The sequence below is a fragment of the Pan paniscus genome, chromosome 1 (genome assembly GCF_029289425.2).
Source record: "Pan paniscus chromosome 1, NHGRI_mPanPan1-v2.0_pri, whole genome shotgun sequence".
Classification (NCBI taxonomy): Eukaryota; Metazoa; Chordata; class Mammalia; order Primates; family Hominidae; genus Pan; species Pan paniscus.
Genome location: NC_073249.2, coordinates 123,148,108 through 123,161,225, shown reverse-complemented (window position 1 = coordinate 123,161,225; position 13,118 = coordinate 123,148,108). Strand labels below are relative to the sequence as shown.

Here is a 13,118-nt window from a genome sequence, read left to right as displayed (position 1 = left end):
TGAATAAATCTGTTCATTTGTATTTGTGGTGATCCTATATGCTCCTTTGAGTTTCCTTTTTTATTTCACACCCTAACAATGGGTAACATTAAACAGGGAATGTATTTAGATTTGCTCTGACAACCAAGTTAATTGAAATGTTAAAAGACCTCTGTTTCAATGGGAAAAAGAAATTTTTCAAGAGGAGCTGTGTCCTTCTTAAAAGAGAGATCACAAAACAAGTGAGACATATGATGGAAGCCATTAGAGAGAAGGATGAATGCCACTTTGTGAAATGCTGTTTCAGCTGTCTCAGGAGACGAGCTGCCAAGCACTCTCAAGAAGGAAATACGAAATCAGACATTTGTATGTGTGCGGTACCCACCATGTTTGCTCTGAGCAGAGAGAACCATATGAAGCAAGACAGTAAAGGTGAAATCCAACAAGATAGCCTACTTTATTGCCATGGCAACAGAAGCCTGATGAAAAGTAGAAAAACAATAAAATACCTCTGAAAAAAAACCTGTGCTATGTATATCTACTGAATTGAGGAAAAATGCACTCATGGCAGGAGCCTGATATTTTTACCATTTGGTGACTTCCCTTAACAAAACCATGTGTACTGCTTTTGGAAAATGTTGAATTAAAAAGCATTGCATTTACTAAATTATTTAGTTGATCCTGTTGCTAAATTCAGATTGATATGTGAAAGCTGTACCTTCAGATTAGAATCTTTAGTGTTATTGCAGAGGTCAAAGCATTAACATTTTCACTCTCCTTGATGCCTTTGACAAACTTTTGCCATCATATTTCACACAAATTGTACATTCAATGAGAAAGAGAAGTTCTATGACATTCTGATATTTGATTAAAATTAAAACTATATTTTATTTAAAATTCTCATATTTCAACCATTATTTTAAAAAATGTTCTCACTTCAACATGCTGTTTATTAGTACACAGTTTAGTTTGGAGGGAAAACATTGTCTTTTTTCTATTCTGAGTTTGTTTAACTATCACAGCTTCCTACATCTTCCCGGTTTTAACCAATTTTGAGTTGTTCCTAAGATTGTTTGTATTCAAATAAGACCTCCTTTTTTTGTAGAAAAAGTCTGGGAAAGCTCATTTTTCATTTTTAAAATCAGCTTCACTGATGTAATTTACATACAATAAAATCTACCCTTAAAAAGTGAGTTTTGACAAATGTCACATAACTATTACCACAATCAATTTCTTTGCAAAATTAATACCAATTTCTTCACATTGATTAAAGTGTTTCATTTAGAAATTAAAATATGCATCTTTGACTTATCATACACTGTGTACTAACTGGCTCTTAGAAAAAAATATAGAAATATTACACCAAATCTGACTTCTTTATGCTATTATTGCTATGACTATTATATATGTATATGTTATCAATCCAATAATGGAGGTTATAAATTTTTATACTTTCAAATTTAATTTTAGAGTCGGGGGTACATGTGCAGATTTGTTACATGTCATCTCATGACACTAAGGTTTGGGGCACAAATTATCCTATCACCCAGGGAGTGACCATAGTACCTAAATTTATAGCCCTTTTGCCCCTTTCCTACTCTCTCCTTGAGTAGTCCCCATTGAGTATTATCTTTATGTCCATGTGTACCCAATGCTTAGCTCCCACTTACAAGTGAGAACATGTGGTATTTGGTTTTTGTTCCCACATTAATTTGCTGGATAATGCCCTCCAGTGGTATCCATGTTGTTGCAGAGACCATGATTTTATTAATTTTTATGGCTGCATAGTATTCCACAGTGTATATGAACCACATTTTCTTTATTCAGTCTACTGTGGATGGGCACCTAGATTGATTCCATGTCCTTGCTATTGTGACTAGTGGTGACATAAATGTAATAGTACCTGCATCTTTGGGGTAGAATGATTAATTTTCCTTTGGGTATAAATCTAGCAATGGGATGGATGAGTTGAATGGTAGCTCTGTTTTAAGTTATTAGAAATCTTCAAACTGCTTTCTTCAGTGACTGAACTAATTCACATTTCTACCAACAGTGTATAAGCATTCCCTTATCTCCACAACCTTGTCATCTATTATTTTTTGACTTTTTAACAATAACCATTCTACTTTCGGAGGCCAAGGCAGGAAGATCACTTGAGGTCAGGAGTTCTAGACCAGCCTGATCAACATGGTGAAACCCCATCTCTACTAAAAATACAAAATAGCTGGGCGTAATGACACACACCTGTAATCTCAGCTACTTCGGAGGCTAAGGTGGGAGAATTGCTTGAACGCAGGAGGTGGAGGCTGTAGTGAGCCAAGATCGTGTCACTGCATTCCATCCCTGGTGACAGAGTGAGACTCCAACTCAAAACAAAACAAACAAACAAAAACTCAAAAAGCAATAGCCATACTTACTGGGGTGAGATGGTATCTTATTGTGGTTTTGATTTGCATTTCTCTGAGGATTAGTTATGTTGAGAATTTTTTCATGTTTTTTGGTCGCTAATGTTTGTCTTCTTTTGAGAAATGTCTGTGTATGTTTTTGCCCACTTTTAAAGGGTGTTATTTGTTTTTGCTTGTTGAATTGTTTCAGTTCCATATAAATTCTGGAACTAGACCTTTATCTTGTGCATAGTTTGAGAATATTTTCTCTCATTCTATAGGTTGTCTGTATACTCTTAATAATTTCTTTTAATGTTCCGAATCTCTTTATTTTAATTAGATTCCACTTGCAAATTTTTGTTTTTTTGCAATTACTTTTGAGGACTTAGCCATAAACTTTTGGGCTAAGGCCAGTGTCAAGAAGGGCATTTTCTAAGTTTTCTTCTAGGATTTTTATGGTTTTAGCTATCATATTTAAATCTTTAATCCATACTGAATTGATGTTTGTATATGGTGAAAAGTAGGAGTCCAGTTTCAATCTTCTGCATATGGCTTAAAAGTTATCCCAGCTCCATTTATTGAATAATATGTCCTTTCCTCATTGCTTATTTTTGCTGGCTTTGTCAAATATCAGATGTTTGCAGGTGAAAGGCTTTATTTCTGTTTCCTCTTAATCTGTGTGTCTGTTTTTGTACCAGTATCATGCTGTTGAGGTTACAGTAACCTTAGAATATAGTTTGAAGTCTGATAATGTGATGCATCTTGCTTTGTTCTTTTTGCTTCGGAGTACTTTGACTATTCAGGCTCTTTTTAGTTCCATATGAATTTTAGAGCAGTTTATTCTATGTGCAAAATGACTTTGGTAATTTGATAGGAATAACATTAAATCTATAGATTGCTTTGGGCAGTATGACCATTACAATAATATTGATTTTTCCTATCCATGAGCATGTAATATTTTTCTATTTGTTTGTTTTCATCTTTGATTTATGTTAGCAGTGTTTTTAAATTCTCATTGTAGAGATCTTTCACCTTTTTTGGATAGATATATTCCTTTTTATTTTTGTTTGTGGCAATTATAAATGGGATTGCATTCTTGATTTGGCTCTCAGCTTAAATATTATTGTAGACAGAAGTGCTACTGATTTTTACACATTGATTTTGTGTCCTAAAATTTTACTGAAGTCATTTATCTGTCCTAGGAGCCTTTTACCTAAGTCTTCAGAATTTTCTAGGTGTAGAATCATATCTCTGTGAAGAGAGATAATTTTACCTTTTCTTTTCCTATTTAGATGCTTTTTATTTGTTTCTCTTGCCTGATTGCTCTGAATAGGACTTGCAGTACTGTGTGGAACAACCTCGTCTTGAGCCTGTTCTTAACTGGAATGCCCCCAGCATTTGCCTATTCAGTATGATGTTGGCTATGTGTTTGTCATAGATGGCTCTTATTGTTTGTTGTGTTCTTTCAATGCCGTCTGGTGAGGTGTTTTATCATGAAGGGATATTGTATTTTATCAAAACTCTTTTCTGTACAAATTGAGATGGTTATACACTTTCTGCTTTTAATTTTATTTATGTAGTGAATCACATTTATCAACTTGCATATGTTGAACCAAACTTTCATTCCAAGAATAACGCCTACTTGATCATGGTGAATTAACATTTTGATGTGCTGCTGGATTTGGTTTGCTAATAGTCTGTTAAAGATTTTTGGGTCTATATTCATCAAGGATGCTGGCCTGCAGTTTCCTTTTATGGTTGAGACTTTGCCAGATTTTTTATTATAGTGATGTTGGCATCATAGAATGTGTTAAGAAGGAGTTCTTTCTCCTAATTTCTTTTTGGAATAATTTTAGTAGAATTGGTACCAGCTCTTCTTTGTACATCTGGTAGAATTTGGCTGTGAATCTATCTGCTCTGGGGCTTTTATAGTTGGTAGTTCTTTTTTTAAAAAAATAGTAATTAAATTTTGAAATTCAATATTGGGGTGAGGAGCCAAGATGGCCGAATAGGAGCAGCTCCGGTCTACAGCTCCCAGCGTGAGCGACGCAGAAGACAGGTGATTTCTGCATTTCCACCTGAGCTTTGAAGAGAGCAGTGGTTCTCCCAGCAAGCAGCTGGAGATCTGAGAATGGGCAGACTGCCTCCTCAAGTGGGTCCCTGACCCCTGACCCCCAAGCAGCCTAACTGGGAGGCACCCCCCAGCAGGGGCAGACTGACACCTCACACAGCCAGGTACTCCAACAGACCTGCAGCTGAGGGTCCTGTCTGTTAGAAGGAAAACTAACAAACAGAAAGGACATCCACACCAAAAACCCATCTGTACATCACCATCATCAAAGACCAAAAGTAGATAAAACCACAAAGATGGGGAAAAAACAGAGCAGAAAAACTGGAAACTCTAAAAAGCAGAGCGCCTCTCCTCCTCCAAAGGAATGCAGTTCCTCACCAGCAATGGAAGAAAGCTGGATGGAGAATGACTTTGACGAGCTGACAGAAGAAGGCTTCAGACGATCAAATTACTCCGAGCTACAGGAGGACATTCAAACCAAAGGCAAAGAAGTTGAAAACTTTGAAAAAAATTTAGAAGAATGTATAACTAGAATAACCAATACAGAGAAGTGCTTAAAGGAGTTGATGGAGCTGAAAACCAAGGCTCGAGAACTACGTGAAGAATGCAGAAGCCTCAGGAGCCGATGTGATCAACTGGAAGAAAGGGTATCAGCGATGGAAGATGAAACGAATGAAATGAAGTGAGAAGGGAAGCTTAGAGAGAAAAGAATAAAAAGAAACGAGCAAAGCCTCCAAGAAATATGGGACTATGTGAAAAGATCAAATCTACGTCTGATTGGTGTACCTGAAAGTGATGGGGAGAATGCAACCAAGTTGGAAAACACTCTGCAGGATATTATCCAGGAGAACTTCCCCAATCTATCAAGGCAGGCCAACATTCAGATTCAGGAAATACAGAGAACGCCACAAAGATACTCCTCGAGAAGAGCAACTCCAAGACACATAATTGTCAGACTCACCAAAGTTGAAATGAAGGAAAAAATGTTAAGGGCACCCAGAGAGAAAGGTCGGGTTACCCTCAAAGGGAAGCCCATCAGACTAACAGCGGATCTCTCGGCAGAAACTCTACAAACCAGAAGAGAGCGGGGGCCAATATTGAACATTCTTAAAGAAAAGAATTGTCAACCTAGAATTTCATATCCAGCCAAACTAAGCTTCATAAATGAAGGAGAAATAAAATACTTTACAAACAAGCAAATGCTGAGAGATTTTGTCACCACCAGGCCTGCCCTAAAAGAGCTCCTGAAGGAAGCACTAAACATGGAAAGGAACAACCGGTACCAGCCATTGCAAAATCATGCCAAAATGTAAAGACCATTGAGACTAGGAAGAAACTGCATAAACTAATGAGCAAAATAACCAGCTAACATCATAATGACAGGATCAAATTCACACATAACAATATTAACTTTAAATGTAAATTGACTAAATGCTCTAATTAAAAGACACAGGCTGGCAAATTGGATAAAGATACAAGATCCATCAGTGTGCTGTATTCAGGAAACCCATCTCACGTGCAGAGACACACATAGGCTCAAAATAAAAAGAGGGAGGAAGATCTACCAAGCAAATGGAAAACAAAAAAAGGCAGAGGTTGCAATCCTAGTCTCTGATAAAACAGACTTTAAACCAACAAAGATCAAAAGAGACAAAGAAGGCCATTACATAATGGTAAAGGGATCAATTCAACAAGAAGAGCTAACTATCCTAAATATATATGCACCCAATACAGGAGCACCAAGATTCATAAAGCAAGTCCTGAGTGACCTACAAAGAGACTTAGACTCCCACACATTAATAATGGGAGACTTTAACACCCCACTGTCAACATTAGACAGATCAACGGGACAGAATGTCAACAAGGATACCCAGGAATTGAACTCAGCTCTGCACCAAGCGGACCTAATAGACATCTACAGAACTCTCCACCCCAAATCAACAGAATATACATTTTTTCAGCACCACACCACACCTATTCCAAAATTGACCACATAGTTGGAAGTAAAGCTCTCCTCAGCAAATGTAAAAGAACAGAAATTATAACAAACTATCAGACCACAGTGCAATCAAACTAGAACTCAGGATTAAGAAACTCACTCAAAACCGCTCAACTACATGGAAACTGAACAACCTGCTCCTGAATGACGACTGGGTACATAACGAAATGAAGGCAGAAATAAAGATGTTCTTTGAAACCAACGAGAACAAAGACACAACATAACAGAATCTCTGGGATGCATTCAAAGCAGTGTATAGAGGGAAATTTATAGCACTAAATGCCCACAAGAGAAAGCAGGAAAGATCCAAAATTGACACCCTAACATCACAATTAAAAGAACTAGAAAAGCAAGAGCAAACACATTCAAAAGCTAGCAGAAGGCAAGAAATAACTAAAATCAGAGCAGAACTGAAGGAAATAGAGACACAAAAAACCCTTCAAAAAATTAATGAATCCAGGAGCTGGTTTTTTGAAAGGATCAACAAAATTGATAGACCGCTAGCAAGACTAATAAAGAAGAAAAGAGAGAAGAATCAAATAGACGCAATAAAAAATGATAAAGGGGATACCACCACCAATCCCACAGAAATACAAACTACCATCACAGAATACTACAAACACCTCTACACAAATAAACTAGAAAATCTAGAAGAAATGGATAAATTCCTCGACACATACACCCTCCCAAGACTAAATCAGGAAGAAGCTGAATCTCTGAATAGACCAATAACAGGCTCTGAAATTGTGGCAATAATCAATAGCTTACCAACCAAAAAGAGTCCAGGACCAGATGGATTCACAGCCGAATTCTACCAGAGGTACAAGGAGGAACTGGTACCATTCCTTCTGAAAATATTCCAATCAATAGAAAAAGAGGGAATCCTCCCTAACTCATTTTATGAGGCCAGCATCATCCTGATACCAAAGCCAGGCAGAGACACAAACAACAAAGAGAATTTTAGACCAATATCCTTGATGAACATTGATGCAAAAATCCTCAATAAAATACTGGCAAAGCAAATCCAGCAGCACATCAAAAAGCTTATCCACCATGATCAAGTGGGCTTCATCCCTGGGATGCAAGGCTGGTTCAATATATGCAAATCAATAAATGTAATCAAGCATATAAACAGAACCAAAGACAAAAACCATATGATTATCTCAATAGATGCAGAAAAGGCCTTTGACAAAATTCGACATCCCTTCATGCTAAAAACTCTCAATAAATTAGGTATTGATGGGACATATCTCAAAATAATGAGAGCTATCTATGACAAACCCACAGCCAATATGATACTGAATGGGCTTTCAGTTTTTCACCATTGTGTATGAGGTTAGCTGGGTTTTTCCTACATGGCCTTTATTATGTTGAAGTGATTTCCTTCTATTCCTAGTTGGTTGATTGGTCACGTAGTAGTGTTGAGTCTTATCATCTTGTCATTTTTTTTGCATCAATTGAGATGATTTGTGGTTTAGTTTCCCCTTCACTCTCTTAATGTATTACATTGATTTATTTTTATATATTAAACCGTGCTTACATTCCAGGAATAAATCTCACTGGTAATGGTGTATAATATTTTAAATGAGCTCTTGAATTCAATTTGCTAATAGGTTTTTGGTGAGTAACTCGTTTATCATGATATTAGTCTACAGATTTATTTTTCTGTGTTTTCTTGGTTAGGCTTTGTTATCAGTTTAATACTTTACTCAGAATGGGCTTGAAAGTGTTCTCTCCTCTTCAAATTTTCAGAAAAGTTTGAGGAGGATGGGTGTTAATTCTTCTTTAAATGTTTGAGAAAAGTTCCCTGTTAAGCTATCTAGTCCTGGGCTTTACTTTGCTGGGAGATTGTTGATTATTGATTTAATCTCCTTATTAGTTATAGGTCTATTCAGATATTCCACTTTTTCATGATTCAGTGTTGGTAGGTTTTGTTTTTCTAGGAACATGTCTATGTCATCTAGACTATTAAATTTTTTGGAGTGCAATTTATCTTAGTACTCTCTTGTAATATTTTTGTATCTTTAGAAATAGTAGTAATGTCCTCTCTTTCATTTCTGATATTACTTTTTTGAATCTTCTCTTTTTCTTAGTCCATCTAGCTAAAAGTTTGTCAATTTTGTTGAACTTTCCAAAGAACCAACTCTTGCCTTTATTATTTCTATTGTTTTTCTATTATTGATTTTGCTTATCTCTGTTCTAATTTTTATTATTTCCTTTTTGAGCTACTTTTGTGTTTAGTTTGTTTTTCTATTTCTAGTATGCTAAAGTGTAATGTTAGACTTATTGATGTGAGATCTTTCCTCCTTTTTAATATAAGCATTTATTTACAGCTATAAATTTTTCTCATAACACTGTGTTTGCTGCATCCCGTAAGCTTTGGTATGTTATGCTGTAATTTTCATCTGTTTCGAGATATTCTATAATTACCCTTATGATTTCTTTTTTGATCCACTTGTTGTTTAAGAGTGTGTTGTACAGAATTCTGATAATCCTGACCTTTGAGACGGGGGCTATATTTATTGGTGTCTTCTCTCAACTGACTCAGTCACAGCTAAACAAGTAGTCTTGTCTGAGAAGCCACTGATCTCTGAGGAGACAGATCTTATTGAGCTAACTCTACTGGAGAGCTCATGTGCCACATTGGTTCTTTGGCCTCTGTGTATCATAAGCCTCCAAATATTTTTGTGGAAGGAAGTCATGGAATCCATTGTAAATAGTTGCCAATTCATCATGGGAGTACTGATTCAGGTGACAGCCCTGTTGGTACCACTGCAACTAACCTGAAACAGCCTCAGGTTATCCCCTCATAAGGTGATCTTCTCAGGGGTCTTTTAAACCTTGACCTCAGTCAACCAGTCAATGTGCCACAGGTGTCCTCCATGCAGATTGGAGCAGTGGATCTCTTGGGAGGAGGATAAGATAGTCTGGTGGGACAATCCTTCATCCTATGATGGGTGTCTGCAACCTTTGTTTCTTCATCTACACCTGCTGTGATCAGCAGTGGACTGAATGACCTGTTTGAACTCTCCACAGGGATAGGCATGGCACCTGGTGGGTATGTGGCTCCTAAGGCTATTTCTGGCTACCTGCATTACAGGATAAAGGCTTAGAGATTTCAGGAACATTGACTCACCACCTAGGGCACATCTATATGGAAATGAACTTCACCAATACAGCTCTGCAGCATATGACAGATTTTGCAATCTAGTTTAACAAGAATAGCACTCCTCTGGCCATCCATACACCACTGATGCCAAATCAGAACATTGATGTCTCCCTGCCTCTCAACACCTTGGGCCTAGTCATGAAGATGACTGAATAACCTGCAGGTGGCTATGAAAAACAATATTGATGTCTTCTACTTCAGTCACCTCACCCCACCTCACCCCAATCAGTGTGCTTTTTAGAAGATGGCAAAATGGAGCACCAGGTCTTTCTTGCAACAGGGAAGGATATTCCCAATGAAATGAACTTCAGTTTTAGATTAAGGAATGTCATTTAAATGCTGACATTGTTTCCAGCAAGTTGCAAAACAATAATGTTTATACTATCGCCAAGAGGAATGTGGAAGGGCAGGATATGGTGTACCAATCCCTTAAGCTCACTAATGGCATTTGGATTTTGGCTGAGCTATGTATCCACCCAGAAAACCCCCATTATATGCTGTCACTGAAGTGCAGAGCTCCTGAAGTCTCCCAATACATATCAAGTCTAGGACAGCATTTTGAAAAAATAACAAGACTTGTCCACTACCTTCCAATCACGCTGTGATCAGTGCAAGCCAAGAACTCTTTTTTTTTCTTTTAATGATTTCCAGTAAGAAAAGGAATAATGATTTATTTTCCCTCAACTTTTTAAAAAATCACAAACCTTTATAAAAGTTTAAAAAATAGTACAATGAACATCCACTTACCTTTACCTCGAGTCAACATTTTGTTATTTTCCCACATTTCTTTTTTTTTAATTTTTTTATTATACTTTAATTTCTAGGGTACATATGCACAATGTGCAGGTTTGTTACATATGTATACATGTGCCATGTTGGTGTGCTGCACCCATTAACTTGTCATTTACATTAGGTATATCTCCTAATGCTATCCCTCCCCCCTCCCCCAACCCCACAACAGGCCCCAGTGTGTGATGTTCCCCTTCCTGTGTCCAAGTGTTCTCATTGTTCAATTCCCACCTATGAGCGAGAACATGTGGTGTTTAGTTTTTTGTCCTTGCAATAGTTTGCTGAGAATGATGGTTTCCAGCTTCATCCATGTCCCTACAAAGGACATGAACTCATCATTTTTTATGGCTGCATAGTATTCCATGGTGTATATGTGCCACGTTTTCTTAATCCAGTCTGTCACTCTTAACTGGAAGATGTGTTGCTGTGTAGAATCTGAACCCAAACATACTGAGGTAACCCAGCAAGGTAGTAACTAGTCTAACCTGTCTAACCTGTGCTAACATTAGAGTACAACCTGTTGGATACTTTTAGCATCCTGTGAACATTGGTAACCACTGCTTCAGTCACCTCCTAACTCTTGCCACCTGCTGCTCCTGTCTGTGCTTACTTGTGGGCTTCTCCGTGCTGTGCCAATGGCTGGCTTTTTCTACACCCTCTTTTGAGTGTAGTTTGGTATTTTGTAATTGAGAGCTCGTTCCAAAAGCAGAAAAAGACAACAAATGCTAAAGCAAGAAAGTGTCACTGAAAAAAAGTGTGTTGTTTAATTTCCACATATTTGTAGATTTCCCACTTCTACTATTATTTTTCAGTTTCATTCCATTGTGATCAGAAAAGAATCACTGTACAATTTTAATCCTTTAACATTTATTAAAACTTGTTTAGTGGCCTAAAATATCGTCTATCCTGGAGAATGTCCATGTGTACTTCAGAGGAATATGCTACTGTTGATTAGAATAAAATTTTATTCTTTTCTTTATTTTGATTAGGAATGTGAGATTTAGGAATGAAATAGTTAACCTAGGATCAAGCAACAAGGAAGGTGACTTGGAAAGTTTAGAAACTCAAGTTTTTTAACATGAACATTTTATAATCAAAATATAATTTTCAAGTAGTTTAAAATATGATTCTTAAATAAACCCATGCCACAGACCTTAATTTAATCCATTAATTCTTAAGAAAACACTTAATATTGTAAAGATAGGACAAAATTATATTGAGAATCTATTTATACATATTTTGAATAAAAAATGTTAAAATAAGACTGCAATGTTAAATAGTTAATTTGCTATATGGCAATATTAAAAACATCTTTGGAATTATATTTTCTACCAGACATAAGTCCACAATTGAAGATGAAACTTATAAATGTTTGACCTCTAACTGAATAATAAATTCAAACACAGGTAGCGATTCTTAAGTAATTCCCTGGTATGACATTAAAAGTGCATGCCATACTTTCAATATGACTTCATTCTTTTGATTTTCAAGTTTTGTATAACTTTTCTTGATATTATTACACATTGTAAATTGATGGAATTTTTCTTCTGAGTTTTAAATTTTCTGGGTCATCAACTTCGGAAAACTGACATGTATTAAATGAAAAATGGGGATTTATAGTGTGGAGTCTTTTTTTCTTATCTGTGGAGTTACATTTCACAGTTTAATGAAATTCTTAGCAATTTGTGCCAATGCAGGAATGTGAACAACATTTCGAGGACAGCTTTTGGTATAAGGGAACATTGCTTATACCTGGGAAGTACTAGTGCATAATGAATTTGGTGCTTAGATTTTCTAAATTGTGTAATTTTTTTTACATTAACTACAGTCAATATATCAAGTTTATAAAGATATATAATATTATTTGATATAATTTCAAATATTTCACGCACTTTGCAGGTCTCAACGTTAGCTCATGGATGTTGAATGTGAAGCTTTTAAGATTATTTTTTATAATGTCAGCTACATAATTAGGAATTTTCAGGTTAGAGTACATCTTTTTCCCACCTTATGTATTTAGGTTGTAAATAGTAAAAATAATAAAATTGTAGATCATAGAAATAAAAATATGTCATTTAAGGCAAAATAAGAGTACAGGATGGTTGAATAGTCCATGTATTTTATTAACTTGAGTGAAATGAATTAACATTCTTTAGTCAATACCACAATGGAAGCAAATTCACCATTAAACTGAGGAACATATCTCTGGAGATTCTCTCTGAGCTGAAATAATTTTACAAATCTGTGGTTAAGTAGCTTCATCTCTGAATATGCCAGCAACAGTGAAAGAGCTGAATGGCCTATGAACTATGAACCTCTCACTTTACAAGTGGTCCAACAGGAACAGTGTTTAGCATGCACGCAGCTCATGTGAGGCTGTTGGAATCTCCTTTGTATTCTATTCCTGCTTTCTGGGTTAATAGAGGGCTTACATGTTTAGAACTGTCAAGTGAGTATCTTTTTACAAGCATTACACCAATTTCAGTAGAGGGTAAAAGAACAAAGAATGTAATCTTATTCATATAATTCAAGAGCACTCAATTATTTGGGCACTCTGAGATCGTTATTTTATCATTTTGAAGAGCATGTAGTTAATTGAAGAATAAAGTGGATCTGACTTGGGAAAACTACATTTTAAAAAATACTATCTATGGCAATTCCTGTTGCTATTTCAAGTTTTCCAAGTAGAAGTTTTTTTTTTTTTTTTTTTTGTCTGTTGTTGTTTTT

At 36.1% G+C, this 13,118-nt stretch overlaps 1 pseudogene; it reads left to right on the top strand.

The window, feature by feature from the left end:
• LOC100981912 (AP-2 complex subunit beta-like) overlaps positions 1 to 10,172 on the top strand; it is a 154,918-nt pseudogene extending 144,746 nt beyond the window's left edge.
• The last annotated feature ends 2,946 nt before the right edge of the window (positions 10,173 to 13,118 follow it).